The sequence below is a fragment of the Octopus bimaculoides genome, chromosome 10 (genome assembly GCF_046866305.1).
Source record: "Octopus bimaculoides isolate indiv1 chromosome 10, ASM4686630v1, whole genome shotgun sequence".
Lineage (NCBI taxonomy): Eukaryota > Metazoa > Mollusca > Cephalopoda > Octopoda > Octopodidae > Octopus > Octopus bimaculoides.
The window spans coordinates 55,839,145-55,849,600 of NC_142937.1; positions in this window are offsets into that span (position 1 = coordinate 55,839,145).

Below are 10,456 nucleotides of genomic sequence, written 5' to 3' on the forward strand. Positions count from 1 at the left end.
GCCACTGGCACAAGTGCCAGGAAGGTGACACTGATAATGATCATGCTCAAACAGTGCTCTTAGCACTCCACTGGTACAGGTGCCATCACGATTTCGCTTGCCCCAACAGGTCTTCGCAAGCCGAGTTTAGTGTCCACTGAAAGAGACGTTGGCACGGGGGCCAGTCGTCAAATTTAGTTCGATTTCGATTTCACTTGCCTCAACAGGTCTTCGCAAGTGGAGTTTAGTCTCCAATGAAGGAAAGGTACGCATAAGTGGGCTGGCTACATCCCTGGCAGAGGCCTTGGATTTTGGTCTCATTTGGCTTGCCGGGTCTTCTCACGCACAACAAATTTCCAAAGGTCTCTGTCAGAAATATATATATATATGCATATATATATATATATATATATATATATATATATATATATATATATATATATATATATATATATACTTGAAGCATTTAACGAAATAGAAGGGGATATAGCATCATACAACGTGGAAGACAATTGGAGATTTCTGCGGGACAACCTGTTGAAAGCCACCGACCAGATTTGTGGGTGGTATAAGGTCCCCTCCCGACCCAGAGTAACGTGGTGGTGGAACAAGGAGGTAGACAGGGCTATTAGACAAAAGAAACAGGCTTGGAAGGACTGGAAGAACGGTGGTAGCAGGGAATTGTACCAATGTGCAAGAAGGGAAGCTAGGCGACAGGTTTATTTAGCCAGAGGGGAAGCAGATAAGGAAAGATTTGCCAATGTTCTGCGCCGTGAGGACCAAAGACTCGAGGTATTTCGTGTTGCAAGACAGTGTAGGAGAGAGAATAGTGATGTTGTAGGAGAGAAATATGTTCGCATGGATGATGGTACGCTTGCATTAAATGAGGATGCAAAGAAAGAGGTCTGGAGATGCCACTACGATAGATTGCTTAATAAAGAGAATGAATGGGAGAAAGAGAGCCTGCCGTATGTCGACCCAATAGAGGGACCAGCTATCCGAGTTGATAGTACCAGGGTAGATAAAGCAATTAAGAGTATGAAGACCGGGAAAGCCCCCGGCCCATCAGGAATCACTGCAGAGATGCTCAAAATATCTGGCAGTGTTGGCTATAGCCTAGTCACCCGTATTACGAACCAGGTGATACACGAAGGAGTCATACCCAATGACTGGTGTAGCAGCATCATAGTCAACTGCTACAAAGGTAAAGGGGACGCTTTAGATACAAATAATTACAGAGGCATCAAGCTGTTAGATCAGGTTATGAAAGTTACAGAGAGGGTCATAGCCCAACTAATTAGGGAGCGAATCAATTTAGATGAGATGCAGTTTGGGTTCGTGCCAGGTAAAAGCACTACTGATGCCTTATTTCTAGTGAGACAGTTGCAGGAGAAATACCTAGCTAAGGATAAACCTCTGTACCTGGCTTTCGTTGACATGGAGAAAGCCTTTGACAGGGTCCCCCGATCCCTTATCTGGTGGTCAATGAGGAAACTTGGGATAGAAGAATGGTTAGTGAGAGCTGTGCGAGCCATGTACAGAGATGCTGCCAGTAAGGTGAGGGTTGGAAATGAGTACAGCAATGAATTCCGGGTAGAGGTAGGGGTCCACCAAGGTTCCGTCCTCAGCCCCCTATTATTTACCATAGTCCTCCAGGCAATCACAGAGGAGTTCAAGACAGGTTGCCCCTGGGAGCTCCTCTATGCTGATGACCTTGCCCTAATTGCGGAGTCACTATCAGAACTAGAGGAGAAGTTTCAGGTGTGGAAGCAAGGTCTAGAATTGAAGGGCCTTAGAGTCAACCTAGCTAAAACCAAAATCCTAATAAGTAGGAAGGTAGATAAAACACAAACCCCTTCAGGTAGATGGCCCTGCTCAGTATGTAGAAAAGGAGTAGGTAGTAACTCTATAAGATGTACCCGGTGCAAGCTATGGACACATAAGAGGTGCAGCAACATCAAAGGCAGGTTAACTAGCAAGTTAGTTTTTGTTTGTGGCAGATGTTCAGGTGCAATAAAGACTGCAAACAAACAGGAAACAACTTCTATCTCATTCCAGGGTGAAAAACTAGAGGTAGTCGATAGCTTCCGCTATCTGGGCGACCAAGTTAGTAGTGGGGGTGGGTGCGCTGAAAGTGTAGCTGCTAGAATAAGAATAGCCTGGGCAAAGTTTAGAGAGCTCTTACCCCTGCTGGCGACAAAGGGACTCTCACTCAGAGTAAAAGGCAGACTGTATGACGCATGCGTACGAACAACCATGCTACATGGCAGTGAAACATGGGCTGTAACTGCTGAGGACATACGTAAGCTCGCAAGGAATGAAGCCAGTATGCTCCGTTGGATGTGTAATGTCAATGTGAATACCCGTCAGAGTGTAAGTATCTTGAGAGAAAAGCTGAACATTAGAAGCATCAGTTGTGGCGTGCAAGAGAGACGATTGCGCTGGTATGGACATGTGGTGAGAATGGAGGAGGATAGCTGCGTGAAAAAGTGCCACACCCTAACAGTTGAGGGAACCCGTGGAAGAGGTAGGCCCAGGAAGACCTGGGCTGAGGTGGTGAGGCAAGACCTTCGTACATTGGGCCTCACCGAGGCGATGACTACGGACCGAGACCTTTGGAAATGTGCTGTGCGTGAGAAGACCCGGCAAGCCAAGTAAGATCATTGCCAGTACCCCTAGACTGGTTCTTGTGCGGGTGGCACATGAGATGCACCATTTTGAGCGTGGCCGTTGCCAGTACCGCCTGACTGGCTCCTGTAGGATTTTCGAGCGAGATCGTTGCCAGTGCCCCTGGACTGGCTTGTGCGGGTGGCACATAAAAGACACCATTTCGAGCGTGGCCGTTTTCATGCGGGTGACACGTAAAAGCACCCACTACACTCTCTGAGTGGTTGGCGTTAGGAAGGGCATCCAGCTGTAGAAACTCTGCCAAATCAGACTGGAGCCTGGTGTTGCCATCCGGTTTCACCAGTCCTCAGTCAAATCGTCCAACCCATGCTAGCATGGAAAGCGGACGTTAAACGATGATGATGATGATGATGATGATATATATATATATATATATATATTTATATATATATATATATATATATATATGTATATATATACATATACATATCTACACTCTCTGAGTGGTTGGCGTTAGGAAGGGCATCCAGCTGTAGAAACTCTGCCAAATCAGATTGAAGCCTGGTGTAGCCATCTGGTTTCACCAGTCCTCAGTCAAATCGTCCAACTCATGCTAGCATGGAAAGCAGACGTTAAACGATGATGATGATGATGATGATAATGATATACATATACATATATATATATATATATATATATATATATATATATATATATATATACATACACAATTCGTACATACTGCATTGAGGTCCCTCTTAGGAGTGGCTGTGTGGTAAATAGCTTGCTTACGAACCACATGGTTCTGGGTTCAGTCCCACTGAGTGATACCTTGGGCAACTGTCTTCTACTATAGCCTCGGGCTGACCAAAGCCTTGTGAGTGGATTTGGCAGACAGAAACTGAAAGAAGCCCGTCGGATATATGTATGTTTGTGTGTTGTGTGTCCCCACCAACATCGCTTGACAACCGATGCTGGTGTGTTTACGTCCCCGTAACTTAGCAGCTCAGCAAAAGATAGAATAAGTACTAGGCTTACAAGTCCTGGGGTTGATTTGCTCGACTAAAGGCAGTGCTCCAGCATTGCCACAGTCAAATGACTGAAACAAGTAAAAGAGTAAACCACTCTCTGAGCGGTTGGTTGGCGTTAGGAAGGGCATCCAGCTGTAGAAACTCTGCCAAATTAGATTGGAGCCTGGTGTTGCCATCCGGTTTCACCAGTCCTCAGTCAAATCGTCCAACCCATGCTAGCATGGAAAGCGGACGTTAAACGATGATGATGATGATGATGATGATGATATATATATATATATATATATATTAAAAGTTTGTGTTAAGCAGGAAATGTGGTGTCAAAACAGGAAGTGTGTGTAAGGGGAGACAAGTGTTTTTAGTTAGAGTTATGAACTCTTTTTTTCCAAACAGGAAGTTTGTGTCTGTTCATAGAGAAATAAGGTCACTGAGGGGTGTGTGTGTTAAGAAATGGTTGGAATTTCTCTATGAAAAGATTCTCCTTGTTGATTCTTTCTTGTGTGGAGATTCTGTCTTTACATTGATAGAAAGGGAATATAATGAATTTAGGGTTTTTGTTTCTGGCGCAAGAGTCTATGTGGCCACTGAGTGGAATTTGGCGGTATTGAGGGAGGTTTATTTGTTCCTTATGGACAGCTACTCTTCTATGTAATGGGAGGCTCGTCTGTCCGATATAGAAGTTTTGGCAACCTGCGCAAGTAAGGACATAAATGAGGTTACTCGAGGAACAAGAGAAATTGGTTTTGATTTTAAACTTTGTTCCTCGTTTGAAGGTAAATTCAGAGCCTTCAAGTAGGTAGGGGCAGGTGCCACAATTAGGGCGTGCACATTTTTTAACTGATGGGGGTGGAAGTGGTGTATGTAGTTTGGAATTGGTTAATAATGTTTTCAAAGATTTGTGTTGCCTTTTGCATTTAAGGACTTTGTGTGTATTAATGATATTGTTCATTTTCGGGTCTGTGGTGAGTAAGGGGAGGTTTTGTTTAATTGTGGTGAATGCTTCGATGTTATTGGGGTTATGGGTGGAGATGTATGGAAGTATTTTGGGGTTGGGTGTGTTATTATGTTGGTTGGTTTTTAGTGTGTTTTTGTCAAGTTCCTTGGCACGTTTTATTCCAAGATCTATGAGTGTGGAGGGATATTGGCGTTGTAACAGTGTTTTTTTGAGATCTTGTAAGCGTATTTCTTGAGTGGTTGGGTCAGAGACAATGGTGCAAATTCTTTTAGCTAAATTAAAGGGGATATTTATCTTGGTGTGTTTTGGGTGGCATGAGCTAAAAAGGAGGTATTGTTGTGAGTCTGTAGGTTTGTGGTAGATGTCGGTTGTGATTTGGTTATTAGGTGTTTTTATGATTAAGAGATCAAGAAAAGGGAGATGATGTTTGCTGAATTCCATAGTGAATTGAATGTTGGGATGTATGTTATTAAGAATGGATTTGAATTCTAGTTTTTCATAGGGTTCATTCCATATGATGAAACAATCATCCAAATATCTTTTCCAGTTATCCATTAAAAAGATGTGGAAAAGGTGTCCAAATTTCTGATGTGAGGTTTCATATAGTGTTAATTCAAAAAAACCCATTATGAGGTTCGCAAGGACTGGTGCAGCTTTAGTACCCATCGCAATACCACATTTTTGGCGAAAGTATGTGTCTGCAAACAGGAAGTAATTGTTGGTCAGAATGAACTTAAGTGATTCTATGATGAAAGTTGTGTTGATGCGATTAGGAAATGTTTCTGGGTGTTTGTGCAGCCAGAATTTAATTGCCTCAATCGCATATTCATGAGGGATATTTGTATAAAGGTTGACCACGTCAAAAGAAACCAAGAGTGACTCCTCGTTTGTTGTTTTCGGGAGGTGATTGAGCATGTCAAGATCATCTCTGATGTAACTTTTGATGTGGCTTAGGAAAGGTTTCAAAAGAATGTCCAAGAAATTGCTTAAGCGATGTGTTTCGCAGGAGGTGCCTGCTATAATGGGTCTTACTTTTAAACCTAACAAAACTCTCAACTCTCATGCATCCTTATTTTTCCTACCAATTTATACATGAACTACTATTGAACTACAAAAGCTCAAAGACAATATAATGTATGGGTATATTTATTTATTTTTTTTATATATTATTGTTTTATATATTATTTTCTTCATTTTGTACTTTTTTGTACTTCTTTGAAAAAAAACATTTTCATTCTCCTTCTTCTTGATAATTTGCTTCAACGCAATGAAAACCGGTAAGAAAAAATCTTTATTAAATTATGCTCCCAGTTCAGCATTCTGGCTTTTTTTCATTTTCCTATTATTTCTCCACGTGCGGTTAACACAACCCCACTATTTACTGACTTATATATATATATATATATTATATATATATTATATATATATTATATATATATATTATATATATATATATTATATATATATTATATATATATATATATATATATATATATATATATATATATAAATATATATATGTATACATATATATATATATAGGGAGAATTCACAAAAAAGAAAACAAAGACAGGTGGTGTAGACAACAAACAGATGTATTAGTATAATGCTCGGGAAGTGAAAAAATCTTTAACGTTTCGAGCCTATGCTCTTCCACAGAAAGAAACAAGGAGAGAAGAAAAAAATGTGTAGTGGCTAGCGATCTATTATGGCGGATGCCGGACAGAAGTGTCACACAAGAGAACGAGGAAGAACGGGAGATAATAAAGTAGTATGATCCCAAAAATGAAGGTGCACGTGTGTGTGTATAAGAGTTTGTATGTGCGTGCGGAAGAGAGCTGGTGAACTTGGCGTGTGTGTATGTGTCGGTGTGAAAATGTTGGGCTGGGAATTGGTCTGTGCTGGTGTGTGCATGGTGGTGTGTTGTGTGGTATGGTGTAGTGTGATGGTGTTGGAAGGTGAGGGAAACAAGGGTGGGGTGTGAGTTAGGCTGAATGTGGGGTAGAGGTGGGGGTAGGTAGAGGTTGGGTATGTGGGAGTTGGTGTAAGGGATGGGGTGGGGTGAGATGAGAAAGATAGGGAAGATGGGGCTGGAATGTGTAGGGTTGGGTGGGCTTATGAGGGAAGGGTGACAATGAAGGGGGAAAGGAGAAGGTGAGTAGGGGAGAAAAGAGAGTAGGAGTCGGAGCAAGAGAGGAGAGGTAGGTGGGAGGAAGTAGGTGTGAGTGGGAGAGAGGCAAGGGAAGGAGAGTTGAGCCCATGTGCAAAGGAGCGAAGAGAGAAGATTAATCCCTGTTCATGGCACAAATGGTGCACCAGATGGTCCCGGTGCAAGGACAATCCGGACACGGACAGGTATTGCAAAGAATGACTGGTAGAGCAGAAATGGCGTGAGACCGAGGTGTCATTGCCGAGTCAGATATCTTGGAGGTGTTCCACAAACCGGTCAGCCAAGCAGTGTCCCGTTTGCCTGATGTATAGAGAAGAGCAGAGAGAGAGCAGGAGATGCAGCAGATGACATTGGTAGAAGTGCAGGTGAAGGAGTCAGTGATGTGGTAGGGTCAATGATGTGTGCTGGTGAGGAGGGTGGTGTTGGAGAGGTAAGGGCAAGGTCAAAGATCAAGGAAATGTTGGAGTGCACGCAGCCCCTCGTGGTGAGGGATCACTGTGTAAAGGCTCTGGATGTCAAGGGTGAAAAGAAGCTTAGAAGGGCCAGGAGAGAAGGAGAAAGAGTTGAACAAAGGAAGAATGTGGTTGGTGTCATGGATGTGAGAGGAGGGAAGCCACTAGGGGGGCAAGGACACAGTTGAGATATCTGGAAATGTGTTCGGTGGGACAGTTGCAGGCGGAGACGATGGGGTGGCCAGGGTTGTTAGGTTTGTGGATTTTGGTTGGCAGACACCCGCAAAAAAATCAACTGCTTGGAACTGGCCAGGAGCTGGCGTCCACTAGGATGGTTGGTGGCTCAGGTTGGTGAAGCAGTCCTCCTCGTTAGATGCAGGTGGAGTGTTGTGGAAAAGCACACACAACCTAACACTGCGTGCAAAGCTGTGGATATCGGCACAAGTCCGAAATTCGTTGCTGGATGGAGTGAGGGGGATGAAGCGCAGACCCCTACTGAGGAGGGAGCGCTCTCTCTCTCTCTCTCTCTCTCTCTCTCTCTCTCTCTCTCTCTCTCTTTCTATATATATATATATATATATATATATATATATATATATATTAATAGTTATCGCCAAGCTAACATGGCAATCCAGGAAAATAGGACAAATGCTGCCGTTGATTAGCTCCAAGAGGCCATCGCCTCTAGCTAGCTATGTGACACACGAACCTGTGTCCATTATAACTTTCGAACAGGGGAGGTCAGTCGCTTCCCCTTGCTGGTCTGGCATCATTCAAAGGTTATAATGGACACAGGTTCGGGTGTCACATAGCTAGCTAGAGGTGATGGCCTCTTAAGCTAATCAATGGCAGCATTCATCCTATTTTCCTGGACTGCCATGTTAGCTTGGCAATAACTATTAATATCCAATACTGCTGCCGTAGTCTCCTTTAGAGAGACTTAGAAATATTAATATTTCTATATTTATTTATATATATATATATAATAGAGATATGTTACAAAAACAAAATAGAAACTACATGTGGAAATGTAAGGGGAAAGTAAGAAGAAAAATAAGCGAAAATGCACATTGGAAATCAAAAAAAGTAAAGACTTTTTATGAAAAGTAATGATAGATATATACAATTAGATGAACTGTGGTAGTAATAAAGGTAATAAAAGTCATTATTGTGAATTGTTAAAGAGATTCAAAAGCATACCAGTTTCGTAATCATTGCTTTGAATGCACACCCTATATATATATATATATATATATATATATATATATATATATATATATATATATCTACACATGTTTTTAACACATATGCTGTATGTCTTTGAGAAAATGCCACTTGCTAATGAGTTCCATCCCTTTTTGGTGATGTTTGTGGAAAACATAGTTTAATGTATTTTATATAAAATATTTTTTTTATTAGAATTGATTTTACATTGTCAAATTTTGGGATAAATTTTGTGACAATGTAAATGTTGAAGAGATTCTAGTGAATGTGTTCAATTATTGATGGTTGAAGATCTCTCTGGTTAATCTTTTCATCTTCTGTATGCTTTTTCATTATCCATACAACATATTAATTGCTGACCAATGTAAACTAGTATCTCAGAATTCTTACGTATTGTTATTGGCATGTTAGGACTGGCATCAACATATCAGCAAATGAGTGTAACACATGGGGTTTTTGTATAACTAAAGACTTTACACAAGTGGAACTGGGGTTCCTTGAAGTTAAAACTATGGTGCATGACTTTTGATATAAAATAATAATAATGGTTCCAAATTTTGGCACAAGGCAAATAATTTAAGGAAAGGGATAAGTTGATTACATTGACATAATTGTATAACTGGTACTTATTTTATCGACCCTGAAAGGAAGAAAGGCAAAGTCGATCTCAGCAGAAATTGAACCCAGAACATAAAGACAGACAAAATGCTGCTAAGCATTTTTGCCAGTGTGCTAAAGATTCTGCTAGCTTGCCACCTTTTATATATAATAAAAGTAATAATAATAATAATAATAATAATAATAATAATAATAATAATAACAACAACAACAATAATTCATCTTAATTTTTGCACAAAGTCAGGGGAGGAGCAAGTCAATTACTTCGATCTCAGAATTTGATTGGCACTCATTGACCCTAAAAGGATGGAAGGTAAAGTAGACATTGACAGAATTTGAACTCAAAAAGATAAAGAGCTGGAAAGATGTGCAAAAAATCATGATGGTATGCAATATATCTTTCTCTTTTTGCAAATTTAATACATGATGGCAGCTCTTACAGTGGATTTTGGTAAAATTAAAGTACAGCCCAACCTTCCGAGTTCTTTTTACAGGACTTAGAAAACCTGAAGGACCACTGCAATAAGTATGTGAATCTGAGAAGAGAAGAGAATATGTTGAATAAAATCATAATTAACTGATCCCCCTGTATTTTCTTTTACACAAAGCCAGTACCCCTATACTTTACTTTATTGATCCCAAAAGGTTGAAAAGCTAAGTTTTGACCTTGAAAGAATTTGAACTTGAAACATAAGGAGTCAGAAGAAATGCTGTGAAGGATTTTGTCCGACCTGCTAATGATTCTTTTAGTTCACTGTCTTAATAACAATAATAATAATCCTTTCTACTGTAGGCATAAGGCTTGAAATTTGGTGGGAGGGGACTAGTTGATTACATTGAGCCCAGTGTTTCACTGGTACTTAATTTATCCACCCCAAAAGGATGAAAGGCAAAGTTGACGGTGGTGGAAATTTGAACTCAGAACGTAGGGACGAGAGAAATATGACTAAGGATTTTGCCTGGCATACTAACGATTCTGCCAGCTCACTGCCTTATTCATGATGATGCTCACAGGTGGTGGTGGTGGTGGTGGTGGTGGTGGTGGTGGTAGTGCTGATGATGATGATGATGATCCTTTTTTTGTTGTCCACAAGGGCCGAACACAAAAACATGAGGACAATACAAAAAACAAGGGACAAGTGAGATTAAAAAAAACAAAAAACGTGTAAACAATAACCCCCCCCCCAAAAAAAAAACAGTTAACAACAACAAAATTCCCCAATAGTGGGGAGTTCCACCCAGGGTCAATAAAGCACCCCACACATCCTGGTCACCCCGATTGCCAAGGGCATGCCAGGTAGGCACCCCTCTTCCCCTCAACTGCTCCAGCTTACAGACAAATATTCAGAGTAGACCCAGCCACACGAGCCATTCTCACATTAACCCACCTTTTAATAAA